The sequence below is a fragment of the Acanthochromis polyacanthus genome, chromosome 14 (assembly GCF_021347895.1).
Source record: "Acanthochromis polyacanthus isolate Apoly-LR-REF ecotype Palm Island chromosome 14, KAUST_Apoly_ChrSc, whole genome shotgun sequence".
Lineage (NCBI taxonomy): Eukaryota > Metazoa > Chordata > Actinopteri > Pomacentridae > Acanthochromis > Acanthochromis polyacanthus.
Genome location: NC_067126.1, coordinates 4,328,129 through 4,339,286, shown reverse-complemented (window position 1 = coordinate 4,339,286; position 11,158 = coordinate 4,328,129). Strand labels below are relative to the sequence as shown.

Below are 11,158 nucleotides of genomic sequence, written 5' to 3'. Positions count from 1 at the left end.
AAACTAGTCCAAAATGACTCCAAACTAGTCCAAAATCACTCTAAATTAGTCCAAAATGACTCCAGATGAATCCAAAATGACTCTAAACTAGTCCAAAATCACTCTAAATTAGTCCAAAATGACTCCAGATGAATCCAAAATGACTCTAAACTAGTCCAAAATCACTCTAAATTAGTCCAAAATGACTCCAAACTAGTCCAAAATCACTCTAAATTAGTCCAAAATGACTCCAAACTAGTCCAAAATCACTCTAAATTAGTCCAAAATGACTCCAAACTAGTCCAAAATCACTCTAAATTAGTCCAAAATGACTCCAAACTAGTCCAAAATGACTCTAAACTAGTCCAAAATGACTCCAAACTAGTCCAAAATCACTCTAAATTAGTCCAAAATGACTCCAAACTAGTCCAAAATCACTCTAAATTAGTCCAAAATGACTCCAAACTAGTCCAAAATCACTCTAAATGACTCCAAACTAGTCCAAAATCACTCTAAATTAGTCCAAAATGACTCCAAACTAGTCCAAAATGAATCCAAACTAGTCCAAAATCACTCTAAATTAGTCCAAAATGACTCCAAACTAGTCCAAAATCACTCTAAATTAGTCCAAAATGACTCCAAACTAGTCCAAAATGAATCCAAACTAGTCCAAAATGATTCTAAATTAGTCCAAAATGACTCCAAACTAGTCTAAAATGACTCTAAATTAGTCCAAAATCACTCAATTTCATCCAAAATGACTCCAAACTAGTCCAAAATCACTCTAAATTAGTCCAAAATGACTCCAAACTAGTCCAAAATGACTCTAAATTAGTCCAAAATCACTCCAAACTAGTCCAAAATGACTCTAAATTAGTCCAAAATGACTCCAAACTAGTCCAAAATGACTCCAAACTAGTCCAAAATGACTCTAAATTAGTCCAAAATGACTCCAAACTAGTCCAAAATCACTCTAAATTAGTCCAAAATGACTCCAAACTAGTCCAAAATGATTCTAAATTAGTCCAAAATGACTCCAAACTAGTCCAAAATGAATCCAAACTAGTCCAAAATGACTCTAAATTAGTCCAAAATCACTCAATTTCATCCAAAATGACTCCAAACTAGTCCAAAATCACTCTAAATTAGTCCAAAATGACTCCAAACTAGTCCAAAATGACTCTAAATTAGTCCAAAATCACTCCAAACTAGTCCAAAATGACTCTAAATTAGTCCAAAATGACTCCAAACTAGTCCAAAATGACTCCAAACTAGTCCAAAATGACTCTAAATTAGTCCAAAATGACTCTAAACTAGTCCAAAATGACTCCAAACTAGTCCAAAATCACTCTAAATTAGTCCAAAATGACTCCAAACTAGTCCAAAATAACTCTAAATTAGTCCAAAATGACTCCAAACTAGTCCAAAATGAATCCAAACTAGTCCAAAATGATTCTAAATTAGTCCAAAATGACTCCAAACTAGTCCAAAATGACTCCAAACTAGTCCAAAATGAATCCAAACTAGTCCAAAATGACTCTAAATTAGTCCAAAATCACTCAATTTCATCCAAAATGACTCCAAACTAGTCCAAAATCACTCTAAATTAGTCCAAAATGACTCCAAACTAGTCCAAAATGACTCTAAATTAGTCCAAAATCACTCCAAACTAGTCCAAAATGACTCTAAATTAGTCCAAAATGACTCCAAACTAGTCCAAAATGACTCCAAACTAGTCCAAAATGACTCTAAATTAGTCCAAAATGACTCCAAACTAGTCCAAAATCACTCTAAATTAGTCCAAAATGACTCCAAACTAGTCCAAAATCACTCTAAATTAGTCCAAAATGACTCCAAACTAGTCCAAAATGAATCCAAACTAGTCCAAAATGATTCTAAATTAGTCCAAAATGACTCCAAACTAGTCCAAAATGACTCCAAACTAGTCAAAAATGAATCCAAACTAGTCCAAAATCACTCAATTTCATCCAAAATGACTCCAAACTAGTCCAAAATCACTCTAAATTAGTCCAAAATGACTCCAAACTAGTCCAAAATGACTCTAAATTAGTCCAAAATCACTCCAAACTAGTCCAAAATGACTCTAAATTAGTCCAAAATGACTCCAAACTAGTCCAAAATGACTCCAAACTAGTCCAAAATCACTCTAAATTAGTCCAAAATGACTCCAAACTAGTCCAAAATCACTCTAAATTAGTCCAAAATGACTCCAAACTAGTCCAAAATGACTCCAAACTAGTCCAAAATCACTCTAAATTAGTCCAAAATGACTCCAGATGAATCCAAAATGACTCTAAACTAGTCCAAAATCACTCTAAATTAGTCCAAAATGACTCCAGATGAATCCAAAATGACTCTAAACTAGTCCAAAATCACTCTAAATTAGTCCAAAATGACTCCAAACTAGTCCAAAATCACTCTAAATTAGTCCAAAATGACTCCAAACTAGTCCAAAATCACTCTAAATTAGTCCAAAATCACTCCAAACTAGTCCAAAATCACTCTAAATTAGTCCAAAATGACTCCAAACTAGTCCAAAATCACTCTAAATTAGTCCAAAATCACTCCAAACTAGTCCAAAATGACTCTAAATTAGTCCAAAATGACTCCAAACTAGTCCAAAATGACTCCAAACTAGTCCAAAATGACTCTAAATTAGTCCAAAATGACTCCAAACTAGTCCAAAATCACTCTAAATTAGTCCAAAATGACTCCAAACTAGTCCAAAATGATTCTAAATTAGTCCAAAATGACTCCAAACTAGTCCAAAATGAATCCAAACTAGTCCAAAATGACTCTAAATTAGTCCAAAATCACTCAATTTCATCCAAAATGACTCCAAACTAGTCCAAAATCACTCCAAACTAGTCCAAAATGATTCTAAATTAGTCCAAAATGACTCCAAACTAGTCCAAAATGACTCCAAACTAGTCCAAAATGACTCTAAATTAGTCCAAAATGACTCTAAACTAGTCCAAAATGACTCCAAACTAGTCCAAAATCACTCTAAATTAGTCCAAAATGACTCCAAACTAGTCCAAAATCACTCTAAATTAGTCCAAAATGACTCCAAACTAGTCCAAAATGATTCTAAATTAGTCCAAAATGACTCCAAACTAGTCCAAAATGAATCCAAACTAGTCCAAAATGACTCTAAATTAGTCCAAAATCACTCAATTTCATCCAAAATGACTCCAAACTAGTCCAAAATCACTCTAAATTAGTCCAAAATGACTCCAAACTAGTCCAAAATGACTCTAAATTAGTCCAAAATCACTCCAAACTAGTCCAAAATGACTCTAAATTAGTCCAAAATGACTCCAAACTAGTCCAAAATGACTCCAAACTAGTCCAAAATGACTCTAAATTAGTCCAAAATGACTCTAAACTAGTCCAAAATGACTCCAAACTAGTCCAAAATCACTCTAAATTAGTCCAAAATGACTCCAAACTAGTCCAAAATCACTCTAAATTAGTCCAAAATGACTCCAAACTAGTCCAAAATGAATCCAAACTAGTCCAAAATGATTCTAAATTAGTCCAAAATGACTCCAAACTAGTCCAAAATGACTCCAAACTAGTCCAAAATGAATCCAAACTAGTCCAAAATGACTCTAAATTAGTCCAAAATCACTCAATTTCATCCAAAATGACTCCAAACTAGTCCAAAATCACTCTAAATTAGTCCAAAATGACTCCAAACTAGTCCAAAATGACTCTAAATTAGTCCAAAATCACTCCAAACTAGTCCAAAATGACTCTAAATTAGTCCAAAATGACTCCAAACTAGTCCAAAATGACTTCAAACTAGTCCAAAATGACTCTAAATTAGTCCAAAATGACTCCAAACTAGTCCAAAATCACTCTAAATTAGTCCAAAATGACTCCAAACTAGTCCAAAATCACTCTAAATTAGTCCAAAATGACTCCAAACTAGTCCAAAATGAATCCAAACTAGTCCAAAATGATTCTAAATTAGTCCAAAATGACTCCAAACTAGTCCAAAATGACTCCAAACTAGTCAAAAATGAATCCAAACTAGTCCAAAATCACTCAATTTCATCCAAAATGACTCCAAACTAGTCCAAAATCACTCTAAATTAGTCCAAAATGACTCCAAACTAGTCCAAAATGACTCTAAATTAGTCCAAAATCACTCCAAACTAGTCCAAAATGACTCTAAATTAGTCCAAAATGACTCCAAACTAGTCCAAAATGACTCCAAACTAGTCCAAAATCACTCTAAATTAGTCCAAAATGACTCCAAACTAGTCCAAAATCACTCTAAATTAGTCCAAAATGACTCCAAACTAGTCCAAAATGACTCCAAACTAGTCCAAAATCACTCTAAATTAGTCCAAAATGACTCCAGATGAATCCAAAATGACTCTAAACTAGTCCAAAATCACTCTAAATTAGTCCAAAATGACTCCAGATGAATCCAAAATGACTCTAAACTAGTCCAAAATCACTCTAAATTAGTCCAAAATGACTCCAAACTAGTCCAAAATCACTCTAAATTAGTCCAAAATGACTCCAAACTAGTCCAAAATCACTCTAAATTAGTCCAAAATCACTCCAAACTAGTCCAAAATCACTCTAAATTAGTCCAAAATGACTCCAAACTAGTCCAAAATCACTCTAAATTAGTCCAAAATCACTCCAAACTAGTCCAAAATGACTCTAAATTAGTCCAAAATGACTCCAAACTAGTCCAAAATGACTCCAAACTAGTCCAAAATGACTCTAAATTAGTCCAAAATGACTCCAAACTAGTCCAAAATCACTCTAAATTAGTCCAAAATGACTCCAAACTAGTCCAAAATGATTCTAAATTAGTCCAAAATGACTCCAAACTAGTCCAAAATGAATCCAAACTAGTCCAAAATGACTCTAAATTAGTCCAAAATCACTCAATTTCATCCAAAATGACTCCAAACTAGTCCAAAATCACTCCAAACTAGTCCAAAATGATTCTAAATTAGTCCAAAATGACTCCAAACTAGTCCAAAATGACTCCAAACTAGTCCAAAATGACTCTAAATTAGTCCAAAATGACTCTAAACTAGTCCAAAATGACTCCAAACTAGTCCAAAATCACTCTAAATTAGTCCAAAATGACTCCAAACTAGTCCAAAATCACTCTAAATTAGTCCAAAATGACTCCAAACTAGTCCAAAATGAATCCAAACTAGTCCAAAATGATTCTAAATTAGTCCAAAATGACTCCAAACTAGTCCAAAATGACTCCAAACTAGTCCAAAATCACTCTAAATTAGTCCAAAATGACTCCAAACTAGTCCAAAATCACTCTAAATTACTCCAAAATGACTCCAAACTAGTCCAAAATGAATCCAAACTAGTCCAAAATGATTCTAAATTAGTCCAAAATGACTCCAAACTAGTCCAAAATGACTCCAAACTAGTCCAAAATGAATCCAAACTAGTCCAAAATGACTCTAAACTAGTCCAAAATGACTCCAAACTAGTCCAAAATCACTCTAAATTAGTCCAAAATGACTCCAAACTAGTCCAAAATCACTCTAAATTAGTCCAAAATGACTCCAAACTAGTCCAAAATGAATCCAAACTAGTCCAAAATGATTCTAAATTAGTCCAAAATGACTCCAAACTAGTCCAAAATGACTCCAAACTAGTCAAAAATGAATCCAAACTAGTCCAAAATCACTCAATTTCATCCAAAATGACTCCAAACTAGTCCAAAATCACTCTAAATTAGTCCAAAATGACTCCAAACTAGTCCAAAATCACTCTAAATTAGTCCAAAATGACTCCAAACTAGTCCAAAATCACTCTAAATTAGTCCAAAATGACTCCAAACTAGTCCAAAATGACTCCAAACTAGTCCAAAATCACTCTAAATTAGTCCAAAATGACTCCAAACTAGTCCAAAATCACTCTAAATTAGTCCAAAATGACTCCAAACTAGTCCAAAATGAATCCAAACTAGTCCAAAATGATTCTAAATTAGTCCAAAATGACTCCAAACTAGTCCAAAATGACTCCAAACTAGTCAAAAATGAATCCAAACTAGTCCAAAATCACTCAATTTCATCCAAAATGACTCCAAACTAGTCCAAAATCACTCTAAATTAGTCCAAAATGACTCCAAACTAGTCCAAAATGACTCTAAATTAGTCCAAAATCACTCCAAACTAGTCCAAAATGACTCTAAATTAGTCCAAAATGACTCCAAACTAGTCCAAAATGACTCCAAACTAGTCCAAAATCACTCTAAATTAGTCCAAAATGACTCTAAACTAGTCCAAAATCACTCTAAATTAGTCCAAAATGACTCCAAACTAGTCCAAAATGACTCTAAATTAGTCCAAACTCACTCCACATTAGTCTAAAATAACTCAAATTCATGCAAAATTATTCTAGATTATTCTAAAATTATTCTTAAATAGTCCAAAATGACTCACATTAATCTGAAATGACTCCAGATGAATCCAAAATGATTCCAAATTAGTCTAAAATGACTCAGTTTCATCCAAAAAGACTCCAAATTAGTCTAAAATGACTAAAATTAGTCCTACATGACTCCAAATTGGTCCAAAATGACTCAAATTCATTCAAAATTACTCCAAATCAGTCCAGAATTACTCAAATCTTTCCTAAAATACCACAAATCTTGTCAGAATTTACACAAATTAGTCCAAAATACTCCAAAAATTTTGTCCAAAATGCTTGAAAATGTGTCTAAAGTATTACAACATTCGTAATGGATGACTCAGGATTAGTGCAAAACGGCTCAAATTTAGTTAAAAATTACTCAGAATGAACCTAAAATCGTTAAAACTTTTCCAAAATGACACAAATCGTGTCAGAAATTATTCAAACTTTGTTAAAAATGGCTAAAGCTTAAATCTATTTAAATATTACACAGAATAAAAGTCTAAAATGCTTAAAAATATGTCTAAAATGACTCATTCAAAACAATAAAGACTTGAAATTAGTCCAAAACTACTAAAATTCTAGGAAATTTGTCCAACGTGCTTCAAGATGTGCATAAAATGACTGAAATATCTCTAAAATTATGTAACATTCATAAAAAGTGACTGAAAATGTCTTGAATCCTGTAAACAGTTACTGCCTAAAACCTCCCAAAATGACACAAATCCTGTCAGAAATGACACAAATCAGTCCAAAATTCTTTTAAATGTGTGTAAGATGGCTTAAAATGTGAAACAATGTTACATGTGCAAAAACAAAACAACACACAGATTTGTCCAGAATTACTAAAATCTGTCCAACCCGGTTAAAAACATGTAGAAGTGTCCAAAATAACTGAAATCATGTCAAAAAATTTGTCAAAATGAGGTAAAAATGACTAAAACTTTCCCCAAATGACACAAATCTTGTCAGAAATTACACAACTTTGAATGAAACGAGTCTAAAATGCTGAAAAATGTGTTCAAAATGAGTGTAAAATGATACAAACCATTCCAGATGTGAGTGAAGGAACTAATTACTGGAGTTTTGATGGTTAAATCATTTTGCTGTCTTTGTTCTGACGTTTCTCTGTGAGCTAAAGGAACCTTCCTGACGTTTATTTTCTCTGTTTCTGCTTCATCTGGAGGCTTAATGCTGTTTGTTTTTCTGACCTTGCAGACTCTCATGTCGTTTTCTTCCTAAATATCAGCGGCTTTATTTCACTTATTATTTAAAGGCCTCAGCAGCTCTTTGTTTCTAGTCCTGGTCCCTTTTCTGCACAGATTCGTCCTTGACATTCAGAAAAGTCACCAGTGCTGTAAAGGAGAGTTTAAGGTGGAACGGTCCCAGAATCCACCTTAAGGCCCAAACAGTGAACCCTGACAGAAACCATCAGGGCTGCAGAAAGCTGCAGAAAAGCAATTATTCAGACGAGTTTCTAGGAAATGTTGCTGCTAAAAAGCTAAACTTGGACTCATCTTTCTTTCTCCGTTTGAAGGCCTCCTGTTTTTGTTCACAGTACAAAGTTTAAGCATTTTAGAAAACTATTAAAAAAAGACTCAAAAACACTCAAAAACGGTGCAAATCTTTTTATTACACAAAATAGTTGAATATCACTAAAACTGGTCCAAAATGCTTTAAAATGTGTCAAAAAAAAAGAGTAAAAATGACTTCAGTTAGTCTAGAATGACACAGATCCTGTCTAGTATCACACAAGTGAGTCCAAAAACACTAAAGCTAGTCCAAATGATTTAAAGGTTGTCTATGTGTCTAAAATAGTACAGAAGTTGTACAAAATGACACAATTCCAGTCAATTACTGATACAAACGTGTCTAGAATGACTGAAAGGCGTTGAGAATTTCTTTAAAAATGTGTCTACAATACAAAATTTGTACAAAATAGTTCCAATGTTTTCAAAAATTTCTGAAATCTTGTCAAACATTACTCATAATGATTTGAAATGACTAGAACCTTCCCAAAATGACACAATTATGGTTAAAATGACTCAAAATTAGTTCAAAATGAGTAAAATTTAGTCTAAAATGGCCTGAAATGTGTAAAATAACACAAAATTTGTGCAAAATAGCTGAAGCTTAATCTAAAATGACAATGATCAAATATTTAAATCAAGTAACTAAATTAATCATTATACAAATGAGCCCCAAAAGACTAAAACCTGTCCAAAAAGCTTTGAGTCTAAAATGACTTGATAGGTGTTTAAAATAAGACAAAATGTGTCCAAAATGATTCCAGATTAGTTTGAAATGATTCAAAATGTATCTAAAATAATATAAAATTAGTGCAAAGTGACTTGTACATTTGTTATTTTATCATTTCAAACCTAATATGCAACACCATTTACACACTTCCTGTTACATTTTTTAAAAAACCTTACAGAGTTTGTGCGCTTTAGAAAACCACCAAAAGTCCCAAATGTTCAGCAGGAACTCGACAGAGAACAGAAGCAGCTGCAGAAACGTCCAGTAAACAACCAGCAGCCAGATGTTCGCCTTCTGTATTTTTATGAGGTTTGAACGTCGTTAATTCTGTTCTCAGGAAACATTAAAACCTGTATCATACAAAAGTTCCAGGCATCCAGTAGCTCACACTTGTTACGGGGTGATGACTCTCCTACCAAACATGAATCCAGTTCAGTTGCCTAAAAAACAAACAAAACAAACAACATTTAGCTGCTGTTGTCTCCAAATAGGAAGTAAATGATGACATCATCCAGCTGGGTAATGATGCAACGGGTCCCAGAACACCTCCACCTCCCGAACACCTCGCAGGACAGGAAACATGCAGCTCATCAATAATGCAGCGGACGAGCCGTTAATAAATCATAAATGAGCCGACGAGTAAATGTTGGAACGGAATAAATAGGAATGTTGCACAGCTGGAAGGTGTTTACCGTCAAACCTCGTTTAGTTTCTGCCTCCCACTCCTTCAGGAGGAGGCTGCTGCTGAATGCGACCCTGAAATGCGACGATCTCTGACCTGCGACACGACTTGTGCTGTTTAAAGGCGGACCCTGCTAACTGCTCTGTCGTCTTCCCACAGCCAGAGAGCTTTCCCAGCCGGGTTTTCCTCCTCAGAGACCCTGAATCTTAATTCTCTGTGACGCCTGCAGCATGCAGACGAAGCGAAGACCTTTAGGGTGGCGCAGAATTCACATCTCTCAGGTCTTCTTCGCCGTTTCTCCACTTTCTTAAGTGATAACGGCAACAGACAACGTTCACGCCTCATTTCATTTCATTATCGAGTCCCGTCCGCCTCATCGCCTCGGCTCCTCCGCTAGCCTTTTATCTCAGCGTGCGGCAATCACTCATAGACGGCAAACATAATGGAAGTGGGGGGGATTGTCTAATCAAAGGTTTGTGAAACCAATTTACAATGCTCCAGAAAGAGGACTCCAGAGAGGAGGCAGCGAGCCGCCGGAGATGGAAACTCTGCATAATGCCGAGTGGGTGGCTGGACTCTCAGCGGCCGCGTGGGATTATTTATTAGCGGGCTTAGCGTGCATTCGTTTGCGGTTGCATGCAGGTTGTTATGTGTGAATGCATAATAACAGGAGAAGAACGTCAGTGGAGCTCTGCTGCTGTTTGTGCACAAGAAAGTCTTCATGCACCAACAAGTTCTCCTGTAAAATGTTGGCAACATTTTTACAGAAATCACAAATCAGAGCGTCTTTAGGAAGCTCTACTGTTTACTGATCGATCGATTAGCAGTTCATCCCCTGTTTGGTTTCTTTTTTACCACCCACTAATCATAAATCATTATTAGTTATTGTTTTCCAAACTGTTTCAGGTTCATCTATGATTGCATGCTAACTTAGCTGCTAGCTAAGGCTAATGCTAATGGGAAAGAAAATCTGCATTTTTACAACATTTGACTTTTTTTACTGCATTGAAATCGGTGGAAAATCTTGTAATGTTCCAGAAATTTGTCATTATTTGGAAGAAAAATTATGTATATTTGCTTTATTCCACACAGTTTTGTAAACTTCAGTTTTTTTAACATACATTTCACCCTTACAGCCAGATATTCACTCTTTCTTTTTTAAATATTGTAATTCCAATTTTGAGACATTTTGGACATGTTGCAGGTCATTTCTTACATTTTTTTTTTGGTTCATTTTTGAGTCAATTTGGGGGGAAAAATCTGCTTTTTCCAAAATTTCACTATTTTTAATGCATTGAAATCATTGGAAAATGCTGTAATATTCCAGAAACTTGTCAGAAATTGGAAGCAAAATTGTGTAAATTTGCTTTTTTTTCCATAGTTTTGTAATCTTAATTTTCAAAAAAAATTTCACGTACATTTCCGTGCAACCTTACAGCCAGAAATTTGGGTTTTTTTCCTTAAATATTGTCATTTCATACAAATTTTGAGAAATTTTGGACATGTTGCAGGTAATTTTGGAATTTGTTTGAGTTGTTTTGGTTCATTTTTGAGTCAATTTGGGGGGAAAATCTGCATTTTTACAACATTTGACTATTTTTACTGCATTGAAATCAATGAAAAATGTTAGAATATTCCAGAAATTTGTCATAATTTGGAATCAAAATAATGTAAATTTGCATTTTCTTTCACTATTTCCAAATGTTCCGTTGTTTTTTATGTACATTTCCAAGCATCCTTGCAGCCAAAGTTTTGCCTTTTTTCTCAAACATTGTAGTCTCTTTTTCTCTTATTGCCGTT

At 34.3% G+C, this 11,158-nt stretch overlaps 1 long non-coding RNA gene across 1 annotated transcript; it reads right to left on the bottom strand.

Annotated features, from left to right (window-relative positions):
- Positions 1 to 8,030: 8,030 nt before the first annotated feature.
- Positions 8,031 to 10,455, bottom strand: LOC127537167 (uncharacterized). The gene is made up of 2 exons (XR_007946664.1): positions 9,369 to 10,455; positions 8,031 to 9,116 (listed from the first exon to the last, which is right to left on the bottom strand). It is a non-coding gene; the product is annotated as an uncharacterized LOC127537167 (long non-coding RNA).
- Positions 10,456 to 11,158: the final 703 nt, after the last annotated feature.